At 44.3% G+C, this 16,148-nt stretch overlaps 1 protein-coding gene and 1 pseudogene across 6 annotated transcripts in view; both read left to right on the top strand.

Moving 5' to 3' along the window:
• The window catches only part of ABHD12 (abhydrolase domain containing 12, lysophospholipase), a 96,165-nt gene that overhangs the window by 20,802 nt on the left and 59,215 nt on the right, over window positions 1–16,148 (top strand). The window lies entirely within an intron of this gene.
• On the top strand, window positions 191–7,502 carry LOC129138232 (peptidyl-prolyl cis-trans isomerase A-like; annotated as a pseudogene).

Below are 16,148 nucleotides of genomic sequence, written 5' to 3'. Positions count from 1 at the left end.
TTAAGTAGGAATTCCCGCAGTGGTTATGTGCATTTCTTTAAGAAAATAACCTGAAAGCCCAGTCTTTCCAGATAGGAAAAAACAAAGGGCAAGGACCCACTTATATCTAAAAATGTCCTTTGTTAACAAAAAATCTACAAAGGGCTTTTTTTTTTTTTTTTTTTTTTTTTTTATAACAGAGACAGAGAAACAGGGTCTTGCTGTGCTGCCCACACTGGTCTCATTCTCCTGGCCTTACGCAATCCTCTCGCCTCAGCCCCCACAGAGTGCTGCATTACAGCAGAGTGCTGGCATTACAGGGGTGAGCCACTATGCCTGGCCAGAGCTCCTTTAAAGAGCAAGTTTTTCCAGTGTGAAGTTATAAAATAGCTTACTTAATGTGTTGTGCATGCATGTGTAGCTATTTAAACCTGTGGACACAACATCAGTGCTCACTGGCACTCCTGGTTTGGGATCTTACCCTCTTGAACTGAGACGCGGTCTCACAATCTGAATGGAAGTGACGTGTCACTTCGGTAGGCAGAAGTGGTTAAGAGCAGGTACGTGATCCTTCGTGCCCTCTGCCCCTGCTGCAGCAAACCCTAAAGCCTTGTGTGGAGGTGGCAGTGTCGCAAAGTGATGGAGTTTCTGCAAGACAGGTTCCTGAGTAATGTGTTTAGTAGAACTCCAGCTGACCTGTGCTGGACCCATAGCTAGAGGAAGAAATAAGCTGTGGTTCTTTAGGCCTCTTAGATTTGGTAGCTGTTGCTGCATTTTAACTTTATCTAGAATATATAGAGAAATTTTAAAACTCCACAACAAAACACCAATTCAAAAATGGGCCTAGAACTCGAAGAGACATTTCTCTAAAGACGGATAGATGACTTATAAGCACATGAATAGATGCCCAACATTACTAATCCATTAGGGAAATGGAAATCAAAACCACAATGAGATACCACCTCACACCAATTAGGATGGCTAATTTTTTTTTTTTTACTTTTGAAATGTGGTCCTTCTCTGTCACCCAGGCTGGACTACAGTGGTGCAATCATGGCTTACTGCAGCCTTGATCTCCCTGGCTCAAGCGGTCTTCCCACTTCAGCCTCCCGAGTAGCCGGGATTATAGGTGCATGCCACTACACCTGGCTAGGTTTTTAATTTTTGATAGAAAGAGGGTCTAAATATGTTGCCCAAGCTGGTCCCAAACTCATGAATTAAGCAATCCTGCCTCAGCCTCCCAAAGCACTGGAATTACAGGCATGAGCCACTGCGCCTGTCTGAGGATGGCTAATAATTTTTTTAAAAGAAAGTAGGCTTTGCAGATGCCACCGCCGCTGGGAGCCCTGTACTATCAGCCATGGTCAACCCCACTGTTCTTCAACATTTCTGACGAAGGCAAGCCCTTGGGCCGCGTCTCCTTCAACCTGTTTGCAGACAAGATTCCAAAGACAGCAGAAAACTTTCATGCTCTGAGCACTGGCGAGAAAGGATTTGGTTTTAAGGGTTTCTGCTTTCACAGAATTATTCCAGGGTTTATGTATCAGGGTGGTGACTTCACACGCCATAATGGCACTGGTGGCAAGTCCATTTACAGGGAGAAATTTGGTGATGAAAACTTCATCTTAAAGCATACAGGTCCTGGCATCTTGTCCATGGCAAATGCTGGACCCAACACAAGCGGTTCCCAGTTTTTCATCTGCACTGCCAAGACTGAGTGGTTGGATGGCAAGCATGTGGTCTGTGGCAAGGCGAAAGAAGGCAAGAATATTGTGGAGGCCATGGAGCGCTGTGGTTCCAGGAATGGCAAGACCAGCAAGAAGATCACCATTGCTGACTGTGAACAACTCTAATAAGTTTGACTTGTGTTTTATCTTAACCACCAGACCATTCCTTCTGTAGCTCAGGAGAGCACCACTCCACCCCATTTGCTCTCAGTATCCTAGAATCTTTGTGCTCTTGCTGCAGTTCCCTTTGGGTTCCATGTTTTCCTTGTTCCCTTCCATGCCTAGCTGGATTGCAGTGTTAAGTTTATGAATAAAAACTAAATAACAAAAAATAGTAAATGTTGGCAATGATATGAGAAATTGGAACCCTTCCACACTGTTAGTGGGAATAAAAATGGTACAGAAACTGTGGAAAACAATATGGCTGTCTCTTTAAAAATTGAACATAGAATTACCGTATAATGCAGCAGCTGCACTTCTGGGTATCTACCAAAAATAATTGAAAACAGGGTCTCTAAGAGCCATTTATTTGTACACCCATGTTCATAGCAGCACTATTCACAATAGCTAAAACATGGAAGCAACCCAGATGTCCACCCATGGATGAATGGATAAGCAAAATGTGGTATATCTGAACAATGGAAAGAATTTCTGAAATATGCTACAACATGAATGAACCTTGAAGACATTATGCTAAATGAAGTAAGCCAGTCACAAAAAGACAAGTACTGTATGATTCCACTTCCGTGAGGCACTAGAGTCGTCAAGGTACTAGTAGCAGAAAGTGGAAGGGTGGTTGCCATGGGCTGGGGGATGGAGAATGGGAGTTACTGTTTAATGGGTACAGAGTTTCAGCTTTACAGATGGAAAGAGTTACAGAGATGGATGGTAGTGGTGATTACACAACAGTATGAACATATGAACATGTTACCACTGAACTGTACACGTGAAAATGGTTATGATGGTAAATTTTGTTATGTGTAAAAAAATTGGAAAAATGTGTAAAATTTTTTAAATTGCTGAAGTATATGTGGCAAATTCTCTGCCCCCCATTTCCCCTTTCTTAATATGAATGGTCCCTCCTCCCACAAAACTGTAAGCCCTTTCTGCTCCCTCCATGTCACCGTATGAACACTCATTCTTTGTTTTTTAATGACTACATGTCATCTCAGTATATGGACACACTATCCCCTATTAAAGAGATGTAAAATTAGTGTGCTGTAATCTGTAGCTTTCTTGTATACAAACAACAGTAGTTGGTTGTAAGATATAAAGGAAGAGAAGACAAATTCAAAAAACCTTCCTCAGATTATTCATCTAACAGAATCCCAAATTTTAAAATGCCCATCTGTTTCTCTCTTGTTCAATACAAGCTGATTCTGAAGTTCAGATGAAAAAATATAGAGATCTCGTACTCGTACCAAGGGTATATTAAAAAAAGAAAAAAAAATGACCTACAGAAGTGCCATGAGCCTCTGGAAAAAGAAGAGAGGTGTGTGGGGTCTGGTGCTCAGCTCAGGAATAACAGGCCAGTGTGACAGGACAGAGATTCCCAAATAGACCCAAATACACTTGTGAATTTAGTTTGAGGTGAAGTTGGAATAATAGTTGAGTGGAGTCAAGGTTGATTTTGATTGTTAATAAAGGTTTTTGGGACAATTGAGTAGCCATTTGAAATAAAATAAATCTGGATCCATATCTTACTCTGTAAACAAGAAACCAAGAAGTACTAGAAGAAAACAGGAGTGAAATTCTAAAGTCTTGAAATGGAGGAGGGCTTTCTAACTATAACTCAAGAGTCCAAATTCTATTAAGATGGCTGAAAAGAAAACTGGGTGCGGTGGTTCATGCCTGTAATCCCAGCACTTTGGGAGGCTGAGGCAGGCAGATCAACTGAGGTCGGGAGTTCGAGACCAGCCTGACCAACATGGAGAAACCCCATCTCTACTAAAAATACAAAACTAGCCAGGCGTGTTGGCACATGCCTGTAATCCTAGCTACTAGGGACGCTGAGGCAGGAGAATCGCTTGAACCTGGGAGGTGGAGGTTGCGGTAAGCCGAGATCACACCATTGCACTCCAGCCTGGGCAACAAGAGTGAAACTCCTTCTTAAAAAAAAAAAAAAAAAAAAGAAAAGACTTAGAATAAATTTGACTTTGTAATATGAAAAAAATCTGCATGACTTAAATAATGACAAAATACAAATATTTGCAACTCATAGGTAAAGAGGTGTAATAATAAAGAACTTCTAGGGATTGAAAAGAAAAAAGTTCAAGGCCCAATGAAAAATATGCGAAAGATAGCATAATTCATTGAAAAGGAAATATAACCCTTCAATATGTGAAAGAATTAACAATATTTATTTAATTTTTAAGGGTCTTACTATGTCAGCCAGGCTGGAGTGCAGTGGTGCGATCTCAGCTCACTACAGCCTTGACCTCCCGGGCTCAAGCAGTCCTCCCACCTCAGCCTCCTGAGTAGCTGGGAGTATAGGCACACACCACCATGCTTAGCTAATGTTTAAATTTTTTGTAGAAACCTATGTTGTCCAGGCTGGTCTTGAACTCCTGGCCTCAAGCAATCCTCCCACCTCAGCCTCTTAAAGTGCTGGGATTATAGGTGTGAGGCCCTGCACCTGGTGAACACTTTATTAATTAATGAAAGTCAAAACTACACCAAGATGCCATTTCTCACCTATCAGATTGGAGAAAATGCATCTTTGACAACCACTTTGTTAGTGAGGGCTGAGGGAAGCAAGGATTTGGGAGGATAATCTTTTAATAATGTAAATGCATTTACTCTTTGATCCAGTAATTTCCGTTCTAAGAGTGTCCTATCTGTACATATAAAATTAGGTATGTACAGAGTGATTCATTGTAGCACTGATTGCTGGAAACCACCTGATTGTCCAGCAATGGGAAACTGGCTTAATAACCTATGTTATGCCAACCCAGTTAGGAGCTGTAAAATAGGTAAGCATTGATGTGGAGAAATTTCTTGGATATCTTGTTGATAGAAAAAAAAATCAAGGTGTAAAACAGTTTACAATACTACCTTTTTATGAGAAAAAGGAATGAGAACATGTACCTGTATTTGTGTAAGGAAACACTGGAAGGATAAATAAGTAGCAAATAAAAATGCTTATCTGTGGGCATGATGGGGACAGGATACATGGTGACAAGTTGGCAGTGAGACTTTGTTTTAGTTTTTGAACTGTGTAAACATACGACCTTTTTCAAAAAAGCTATTGTTAAGCTAGAAACAAAAATGACCATGTAGAGTATTAATCTTTAAGACTTAGTTAGGATAACACTTGGTGCTGTACCAGCAGCCAGCCACATGAGGCCTTACTCACGTTGCATAGGTGAGAACTACTTACCTGGCTACACCTGCCTCCATGTTGAGCTGGAAATGTAGCCCCCAGCTAGGCAGCCATTCCCATGCCCAACTCTACACTCCATAGGGAAGGGACAGTACAAGGTTTTGGTGGTCTCCTAGCCATCTCCGCCTCAGGACTTGGGCCCCCGATCTGTATGGTCACCTCTTCAGAGGGCCAGAGAGCAGCTCCCATTGGCGGTGTGAGAGTGTTTGCCCAGAGTTACTCTTTTGATACTGTCAGTATTCTTATATTCTTATTCTTTGCCAATAATTTAGGTGAAAATGGAACCTCATGGTTTAATTTGCATTTCTATGTGTCATCTTAATTTAGTGACGTATGTTTTGGGAACAGGAAATATAACAAAATAGCTCTGTAGGCCGTTAGGTATGGTTTAGATATGGTTTGTTTGGCCCTGCCAAGTCTCATGTTGAAATTTGATCCTCATGTTGAAGGTGGGGCCTGGCAGGAGGTAGGAGGTGTCTGGGTCACCCTGGGGGAAGATTCCTTATGAATGGCTGGGTCCACTCTTATGGGAATGAATGAGTTCTGACTCTGAGTTCCTGTAAAAGGAGGCTGGCACCTTCCCTCCCCTCTGCTCTGTGATCTCTGCCCACCACATCCCCTTGCTTTCCACCCTGAGTGGAAGCAACCTGAAGCCATCACCAGATGTGGATGTGGGCACCATGCTTCTTGTCTAGCCTGCAGAACTGTGAGCCAAATAAACCTCTTTTCTTTATAAATTACCTAGCCTCAGGTATTCCTAATATAGCAACACAAAAAATGGACTAAGGCACCTTTGTCATCTGAAGATAAATTTCTAGAATATTGCCTTATCATGAGTTTTTGTTTTGTTTGAATAAAAAGTGAAGGTGAATGATTTTGAGAGCTAGTTTAGGAGAGTCTTAGTATGGCCTTGACCCGGAAGGCTGAAAGGCAGGGTCCTGGGGCCTGTGACCTGTCCTGATGATCAGGCCTGTGGGATACAGTAGTGGGGAGGAGGTTTTCCTGCTCCATTCTCAGCACAAGGAGCCTTAGGGCTTAGAGGTTTTCAACTGGATGAAAATGCAGATGCTTGTGTTTGTTTATTCTAAAGCTTTTTTTTTGCACCTTCATTTCTAATTCTTCATTGATAAGTTGCCCACATACTGCATTTAAAATTAATTTCTTTTTTTTTTTTTTTTTTTTTTGTGAGATAGAGTTTCTCCCTTATTGCCCAGGCTGGAGTGCAATGGCACAATCTCAACTCACTGCAACCTCCGCCTCCTGGGTTCAAGCGATTCTGCTGCCTCAGCCTCCCAAGTATCTGAGATTACGGGCATGTGCCACCATGCCCAGCTAATTTTGTATTTTAGTGGAGATGGGGTTTCACCATGTTGGTCAGGCTGGTCTCAAACTCCTGACCTCAGGTAAACCACCTGCCTTGGCCTCCCAAAACGCTGAGATTACAGGAATGAGCCACCGTGCCTGCCCCCTTAAAATTAAATATTGATTAAAGGCATCCATCTCATCAACCAACATTATAATGAAAAGTAAATGTCAGCCAGGCGCGGTGACTCACGCCTGCTCTCCCAGCACTTTGGGAGGCCGAGGCGAGTGGATCACGAGGTCAGGAGATGCACACCATCCTGGCCAACATGGTGAAACCCCGTCTCTACTAAAAATACAAAAATTAGCTGGGCGTGGGTGCGTGTACCTGTAGTACCAGCTACTCGGGAGGCTGAGGCAGGAGAATCATTTGAACCTGGGAGGCGGAGGTTGTGGTGAGCCAAGATTGCACCACTGCACTCCAGCCTGGCAACAGAGCGAGACTGTCTCAAAAAAAAAAAAAAAGTAAAATGTCAATCATTTTATTTACTGCTGGCACCTGGTGAACACTTGATAAATATTTGTTAAATGAATGGAAATTCAAATAAATAATACTTTTTATTTGTTCTCACCTCTACTATAAAATACTCTGAATGTTCTAGACATTATTGGAAGATGAGAAATAGATAACCCTTATAAAAAGGAGGAGTCAAAATTGCCATTGATTGCAGTGACTTTCTACTTGAAAAACTCCAAAAAAAAATCAAGCAAAAGGTGGGGCACAGTGGTTCACGCCTGTAATCCCAGCACTTTGGGAGGCCGAGGTGGGCAGATCACCTGAGGTTGGGACTTCGAGAGTAGCCTGACCAACATGGAGAAACCTGTCTCTAGTAAAAATACAAAATTAGCCGGGGGTGGTGGTGCACGCCTGCAATCCCATCTACTCGGGAGTCTGAGGCAGGAGAATTGCTTGAACCCGGGAGTTGGAAGTTGTGGTGAGCCAAGATCGCGCCATTGCACTCTAGCCTGGGCAACAAGAGCGAAACTCCGTCTCAAAAAACAACGACAAAAAAAAAAACAAGTAAAAATTCTCAAAACTCATGGAGTCCCCTCCCCTGTCCTTCCCTCCCCTCCCCTCCCCTGTCCTCCCCTCCCCTCCCCTCCCCTGTCCTCCCCTCCCCTTCTGTCTCTTTTTGAGACAGAGTCTCGCTCTGTGACCTAGGCTGGAGTGCAGTGGCACGATCTCAGCTCACTGCAACCTCCATTTCCGGGGTTCAAGCAATTCTCTGCCTCAGCCTCCCGAGTAGATAGGACTATAGGCACCCGCCACCACGCCCGGCTGATTTTTGTATTTTTAGTAGACACGGGGTTTCACCATCTTGGCCAGACTGGTTTTGAACTCCTGACCTCGTTATCCACCCAGCTGGGCCTCCCAAAGTGCTGGGATTGTAAGCCACTGTGCCCAGCCTTTTCTCTTCTTTCTTTTTTGACGGAGTCTTGCTCTGTTGCCCAGGCTGGAGTGCAATGGCACAATGTCGGCTCGCCACAACCTCCGCCTGCTGGGTTCAAGTGCTTCTCCTGCCTTAGCCTCCTGAGTAGCTGGAATTACAGGCATGTCCCACCACGCCCGGCTAATTTTTTCTGTGTATTTTTAGTAGAGACGGGTTTTCACCATGTTGGCCAGGCTAGTCTCAAAATCCTGACCTCATGTGATCCACCCGCCTCGATCTCCAAACATGCTGGGATTACAGGCATGAGCCACCATGCCCGGGTGTAAGATTTTCTTTTCTTTTTTTGTGTGTGTGTGTTTTGAGACGGAGTGTCGCTCTGTCCCCCAGGCTGGAGTGCAGTGGCGCGATCTTGGCTCACTGCAAGCTCCGCCTCCTGGGTTCACGCCCTTCTCCTGCCTCAACCTCCCGAGTAGCTGGGACTACAGGCGCCCGCCACCACGCCCAGCTATTTTTTTGTATTTTTAGTAGAGACGAGGTTTCACCGTGTTAGCCAGAATGGTCTCGATCTCCTGACCTCGTGATCCACCCATCTCGGCCTCCCAAAGTGCTAGGATTACAGGCGTGAGCCACCACGCCCGGTCCCGGGTGTAAGATTTTCAAATGCAAAATAAATATACCAACTGATAGCTTTCTTATATACCAGTAACCAGCTGGCTGGAAAGATGGAACAGGATAAACTTTTATTTCACAGTAGCAATAGCAACAACAAAATACACATCTAAGAATTACATAAGAAATACATAGAATGTTACCTAGGCGAGGTGGCGCATGCCTGTAATTCCAGTGAGCTGAGATTGCACCACTGCACTCCAGCCTGGGTGAGCGAGTAAGACTCTGTCTCAAAAAAAACCAAAAAACACACATAGACTTGTTTATCAAGAAAATCATTAAACTTTACTGAGAGACATAATATTTAAGTGGAAAGATACAGTTTGTTTTTAGATGAGAACATACAATATTGAAAAGATATTGTTCCTTTTTCAAATAGATTTCATGCAGTTGTGGCTGGGATTGGTCAGACTCAGCTTCCTATCTAGGGAAGTCAGAGTGCAGGGGCCTGAGTGAGTCTGGCAACATGGGGATTCTGTGGTTGCAGACGGCAAGCTTCAGTGTGGACCAGGGACTGGAGGTTCAGCAGCCGCATAGCGTGGGATTGCAGGGGCGGTGGGCCCTGTATCTTTTGTTGCTAAGCTCACCTTGGCCTGCGTCCAGCTTCCAGCTCTCTGAGAGCTGCGGAAGATGGCTGGGGGTTCTCCACACTGTTTTCTAAACTTTAACATACTTCTGCTGTTAGTGTATCTGGCCTTCGTAGTCCAAACCTTCTATGGTTTACCCTCTGCAGAGAATAAATCTTCAGTCTCTTGATGAATTGGGGCAGTGGCCCCACTCTGTTCAGTGAGGTAGAAGCCCAGAGGGGTTTTTCCAGTTGTCCCCCTGATCCTGGCCTCCACCTGATCCTCCCGCCACGGGTACCTGGTGCTGTTGGTTCATGTGCCTTGTCTTCCCCTGTGCTGGTTTTGGACTTTTCTGGATCTGTCACCTTAATTCCTGTCCTTCTGTTTTCCAGCTTCTAACGTGGTATTGGTGTCTCTCCTCTCATTCTGACCACTATGGTTTTATATCCTTTTAAAATTTTACTGTTATTTTAGTGGCATTTTAAGAGGAAATAGTTAAATCTACCATCTTTAGCCTCAAACATAAAACTGTAACATGTGTGGCCGGGGCGTGATGGCTCACACCTGTAATCCCAGCACTTTAGGAGGCCAAGGCGGGTAGATCACGGGGTCAGGAGTTCAAGACCAGCCTGGCCAATATGGTGAAACCCTGTCTCTACTAAAAATACAAAAATTAGTCGGGCATGCTGGTGCATGCCTGTAATCCCAGCTACTTGGGAGGCTGAGGCAGGAGAATTGCCTGAACCTGGGAGGCGGAAGTTGCAGTGAGCAGAGATCGCGCCACTGCACTCCAGGCTGGGTGACAGAGTGAGACTCCATCTCAAAAAAAAAAAAAAAAAAAAAAAGTAACGTGTTCAAGGTGGCAATTTAAACACAGTGAAGAATTGCTTGGGTAACTATTTAGAGATACAGAAATTTAGAACCCTACGTCCCACTATATACCAAAATAAATTCCAGAGAGACTGAATGTAAAGTGTAAAGCCCTAAAATAAAAAGAATATTTACCCACTCTTAAGGACAGAGGAGAACATCAAGAAACCATAAAGAAAAAGATGAATAGAGTAGAAATACATAAAAATTTAAAATGCTCCTTAATTTAAAAAATCCTAAATAAAAGAGACAAATGATAGAGGGAAATATTTTTAACGTACACTTCTATAGTGTCAGACAAAGATTTAGCATCCTTAATATAAAAAGTTCTTGGCCAGGCACAGTGGCTCACGCCTATAATCCTAGCACTTTTTGGAGGCTGAGGTGGGAGGATCACTTGAGGCCAGGAGTTCAAGACCAGTCTGGCCAACATGGTGAAACCCTGTTTCTACTAAAAATAAAAAAACTCAGCAGGCATGGTGGTACATGCTTGTAGTCCCAGCTACTTGGGAGGCTGTGGCATGAGAATTGCTTGAACCTGGGAGATGGAGGTTGCAGTGAGCCGAGATCGCACCACTGCACTCCAGTCTGGGCGACAGAGCAAAATTCTTTCCCTGCTTACCCCCACCTAGACAAAGTTATTATACATCAGTAATGAGAAGATAATATGAGATATTTTGTCATTAACCACAGTGATTAGAGCAGCATGTTATTCTGATTTTTTTAAATGTATAGAAGAAACAGTGAAATAGAAATGTTATATGCAATTTTTTTTTTTTTTTTTTTTTTTTTTTTTTTTTTTTTTACAAAGGAGGCATCATTAATGCAGGCTAGGGTAATTATATACTTGTTTGGGAGAAAATAGTTTTGTCATCTCATATATGCTAAAATAATTCCAGATTAATTTAACAGTAACTATTGTTAACATTTTGGTTATAACTTTTCACACTGTTCATACACCTATATTTTTGCATTTTCACATATGATTTTATAAGCTGTAAAACCACTATATTCTGGATTTTCATCCAGGTCTTCACACAGAGATGGCATTGCTTTGAATGACTACATAGCACCTGCTTATCCCATGGATGCCAGCCTCCCTTGGCACTGGTGTGGCACAGTGCTGTCTGACCCTGAAAGGTGTTCTGGGGGGTGGCCGATATGGACAAGGGGTCCAAGTTCACGTGTGCCCGGAGTGCCACCCTATGCACTCTGCACAGGTCTGCATAGGTCTCCTGCCACCTCCTAGCCTGAGGCCTGCAGATGTGGAGTTTGTACCTTTGTTGCCTCTTGTGGGTACTTGCTGTGTTTTGACACATACTGAAGAGGGTGTGCAGGTGATGGTGCTAGTTTGCTTGTACAGAAGCAAAGAAAGAGGGATAAAATGCAGACCAGTGAGGAAACAGGCAGTAATGTTAGGAGGCCTTCACAAACTTCACTGTTGCCCATGAGGATAGACCAACAGTTGGTGGAATGGTAGCTGGAAGAAACTCCTGCCTGCAGCATATCATGACTTCAGGGAAATTTTAGAAGAATAGTCACTGACTTTGCCAGTAAAGATCCTATATGATGTGCACCCAGCATCCTTGTGCTAAATGGGCTCATCGTTTATTTAATTAGCTTCCTATTGATGGACAACTGGCTTCTTCCTAGTTCTTCTTGCTATTATTAGCAACTTTCATATGTCTAACTTTTGTTCCTTTGTTAGTGTCCAATTATTTAGCGTAATTTGAGATTTGATGGGTCAAAGAGTATGAATATTTAAAATTTTGAAACTGTTGCCAAGGTGATTTCCAACATGATTAGGAAATTTTGCCTTCCTACCAAGAGAGCCTCAGTGCCCATTTCCCCCACCCCTGCTGTCATTAGATGGATGGTATTATTATTATTACTGTTTTTGAGACAGGGTCTCCCTCTGTCACCCAGGCTGGACTGCAGTGGCATGGTCTTGGCTCATTATAGTCTCGACCTCCCAGGCTCAAACAATCCTCCCACCTCAGCTTCCTGAGTAACTGGAACTACAAGCACGTGTCATGACACCCAGCTAATTTTTGTATTTTTTGTAGAGGCAGGGTTTTGCCATGTTGTCCAGGCTGGTCTCGAACTCTTGGGCTCCAGTGATCCTCCTGCCTTATCCTTCCAAAGTGCTGGGATTACAGGTGTGAGCCACTGCACCTGGCCATTAGGTGATATTATTATGAATGTCTGTCAGTTGATGGGTGAGATTGAAATTTGTGTGATGTTTGCCTTTTATATATATGTTGCATAATATTTATATCACTTGAATCTTAAATTTTTTATAAATTCTTACTTTCCCTTGAACATATTTTGAATGGTCCAAGTTGTGTTTAAGAAACTCATCTTATCCTACAGAACTAATTTTTCTACCTAATGAGAAAGTGGTTCACGATAGAAACTGCAGACCTCATTCATTAGCTTCATCCCACCAATACTTCTTGAGCATCCAAATTCTGGGCACTGGTGATAGAGTATCGACAACAAGAGCTACGCTACTTATTCGTGGGGAGAGATTCTGTCCATCATGTTAGAGATAAATGTTTTGTTGCAGACAGAAGGGAAAGGAGTGAGTCTGACACAACATGGTGAGAGAGCCTGATTAGGCTGGATGGCCAGGGGACTTTCGAGAATAGCAGTGAAGCATATGTTTGGAGGAGGCAGAAGATTTGGGGCCCCTGCGAGAGACTGAAAGGCGCTGGAGAGTCAGGGGTTGGGTGAGCAAGTGCTAGAGAGGGGACAGCAGCATGGGGCACAGGGTCCTGGACCAGTTTTAGAGGCCCTTGGCAGGATTAAGGGGGCATTGACCCCAGACATAGTCTCTGGGGTCTGGGAAGGAAATATCAGGCCTTCTAGTTATATTTCCCCAACCTCTGAGGAGACCTATTTAGTTCAGTTTACTTTGTTCATTTGTAGAGAGCAGAGTCTTGTTATATTGCCCAGGCTGGCCTTGAGCTCCTGTCCCAGGTAGTTCTCCTACTTTGGCCTCCCAACGTGCTGGGATTACGGGTGCGTGCACTGTGCGGCCTCATTGTGCTGCTCACTGCCCAGTCCTCATTCGAGATGCCTGCCTCGCTAAGCATTTCCCTTCCTGCCTCATTCATATGCACAGCAGCCCATTAGGGCAGATTCCATCACAGTCAGAGGCTCTGGAGACCCCTCTCCTACCACTCTGCCACCTGCCACTCTGCCACAGTGCTGCTGGTGCTCCGCAGGGCTTTTAAAGTCCTCAGACTGAGGGCCCAGCGCTCTCTTCCTCCCCCGTTAAAGGAACTAGGGCAGGTTGTTCAAACAGTTACCCTGGACAGTAGGAGGAAAAGGAAATCACCGTCAAACTGGCAGAGGGAACGCTGGCACCTCTGCCACACTCCCTGCCCAGCTGCTGTTCAGCAAGGCCCTGAAGGCCCACACCTCCCAGTCCTGCAATCTAAGGGATGTCCACAGAGGGACCTGCACCCCGCAAGGAAAGTGTGCAAGAGCAGCGCCTGGGAAAGCCATCTGCCACCTCTGAAAGCAGACAGGTGGCCATCCGCCTGACTGAGCTGATAGAAAAGCCTCTTGCAGGCACTGAGTGTTTATTGATATGTGGCAACCTAAGGAGCCCTGTGCCCCCGTGGGAAGCAAAACCTCTGCAGTCTCAGGTGCAAGAGTGGAGACCTAGAGGAGCTACCATAAATGCCTGACCCTGGATGTGTTTTTTCCCTTGCAGTTTTACAGATGCTGTTTGATGGGAAGGCTTTACATAGTACACTCAGGGTATGCCCTTCTTCATCACCACCAAGCGCAGAAACTGCATCAATAGAAACAGGCTTCATCAACACAGATGATCTTGTGGGCTCCCCTGGTTGTTAGAATGGCTTTTGTTCTCTCAGGAAAGGACTCTGTGTCTGTCCATCAGTACCTCCTATTATTGGCCCAGTTTCACAGCTCAAAGCATGCAAAAGGAAGTCAGCCTCCTGAAATATAAATGACAACTTTTATTTGGTGGCATGCAGTGAAACTTTTTTTTCTTAAAAAATACCCTTTATGGGCTGGGCGCAGTGGCTCACGCCTGTAATCCCAGCACTTTGGGAGGCCGAGGCCGGTGGATCACGAGATCAGGAGATCGAGACCATCCTGGCCAACATGGTGAAACCCCGTCTCTACTAAAAATACAAAAATTACCTGGGCATGGTGGTGGGTGCCTGTAATCCCAGCTACTCGGGAGGCTGAGGCAGGAGAATGGCTTGAACCCGGGAGGCGGAGGTTGCAGTGAGCTGGGATCGTGCCACTGCACTCCAGCCTGGTGACAGAGCAGGACTGTCTCAAAAAAAAAAAAAAAACACACACACACAAAAAAAACCGTTTATACTTTGTCAAATGCAGTATGGGAAATTAAAGTACAAAACAACAAAAAAACCCTTTAAATTTGCCCAAAGAAAATGTTTTACTCTTTTAGCAGGAAATGGTAAAAACAAAAAGGGGGAAGTGGCAACAGAAAGCTTTCTAGATTGAGTTCAGGGACACAGCATTTCTTCTTAAGCATGATGAGCTCAGCGTCATTTTTTTCTATATTGCCCTTAAAACTGGGGACAGGGTCTGTTTTTTAAAATCTTTGTTTTCTGCATATTTCTCTTTGATAGGCAGCAGCAGGGAATGGAAGTGCTCTTCTTGTAGTCTTGAGGGGCTGCATTAAGTGTCATCCAGCCTGCAGGTCGTCAGGATGGAAAACATCAGTTGTGTACGTGCATGATGTGGCACCAGTGAATCCAGTGGTGCCCAGAACACCCCACTGTAGCTTAGCAGGAATGTGCTGCATTATTTGAGAGTGGGGGCCCTCTGGAGTGATTGTACCTTTACTTTTCCCGTTTCCTGATCCAAATACAAAATCGTTGACAGCTCAGACCTCTTAGGAAATAATGTCTTTGTTCTTCAAAGTAGTCTAATTATGCTTGAGTATCTGTTCAGAAAGTACAGAAAGAGAAGAAAGAGATAGGAAAGAGAAAGCAAAGTCAGGTAAAAGAAGGGATAGATATGATTGGGGTAGGTTTCTAATTCTGAACTGCTGGAGGGAGGCCAAACACTGTCATTCTAAGAAAATACGACAGTCAAAAGCTGAGGAAACCAGACAAGTTAATTTTTTTTTTCTAAAATAGTAATTATTTTTTTCTAATTATAACAATTCTATCTTAGGATTTTATTGCACTTAATAGTTTGGCTTGTCAGATTTCTTTTGGTGTCACTGTCTTTCACCATCCATTTGGGATCCTGTGGTTGTGTAAATGGGGAACCAAAAGGATCCTCATCATGGCCATCAGGAAAGATGGGCTGTGTCCAGTTCCAATGGACAGTGCATCTTGTACACAAGCCTCGGCTTTTCATCTGTAACACGTGGCTTATGTACAGCCTTTTAGACTATGAGGCATGAATAGCAAACAGTGGCAATCGATGCTGAAAAACCAGAATGTTTAAAAACTGGGCCATAAAAATGTAGAACGTATTCTGTCACCAGAGCTGGGGTCAGTGGGGTGACCCCCTCCCTGCCTCCCTGCCCCCCAATTCTCCCCAGACCTTCCTGCCTGCCTGTTTCCTGCCTCCAGGACAGTGTGCACCCTGTGTCCATCTTCTGCCGCTACACCTGTGAACTGGCACCACAGGTGGGAACAGCCCTTCAGGCCAGATTCTGGTTTTTGGTTTTTGCTTTACTGCCAAATATGATCTAGTGCTACATTCAACTTAGTTGATTTATTGAGGCTATAAATTCCTACCCATTTGTTTATTCACTTAGGAATTTGCTTTAGGTCTTGAAATAAGAACCTCCCTGTCCTTAAAGATTAAAGGCTTTATTTGGCTGCTCCAGGATGGCTTCCTTTGTCTCCAAATTCCCATTCCCCTTGGGTTTATACAAAGACCACTGCGAAGGAGAGTCCAGCATCCTCAGTATCCTGACCAGCCTGTTCCAAATGTCAGCAGCAGGGGAGACCTTGAGACACTGAAGTACAGGTGGTGGCACATTAGTGATCACGCAGCAGTCATTCTTTGATGAGCAGAAACCATGGCCTGACGTTGAGTTTGGTTCTGCAGAGGACAGAAGGAAAGGCCAGGAAGGTGAAGTGAGCAGTGTGTCCTAAGGTGTGCAGACAGCCGTTGGCCCAGGCAGGCTATGGTCTCTAGGCCCAAGACAAATTTTAATTTCTCTATGCCTCGG

The sequence above is a fragment of the Pan troglodytes genome, chromosome 21, assembly GCF_028858775.2.
Source record: "Pan troglodytes isolate AG18354 chromosome 21, NHGRI_mPanTro3-v2.0_pri, whole genome shotgun sequence".
Classification (NCBI taxonomy): Eukaryota; Metazoa; Chordata; class Mammalia; order Primates; family Hominidae; genus Pan; species Pan troglodytes.
The sequence above is the reverse complement of the archived record's forward strand: the minus strand, read 5'-3'. Positions and strand labels throughout refer to the sequence as shown.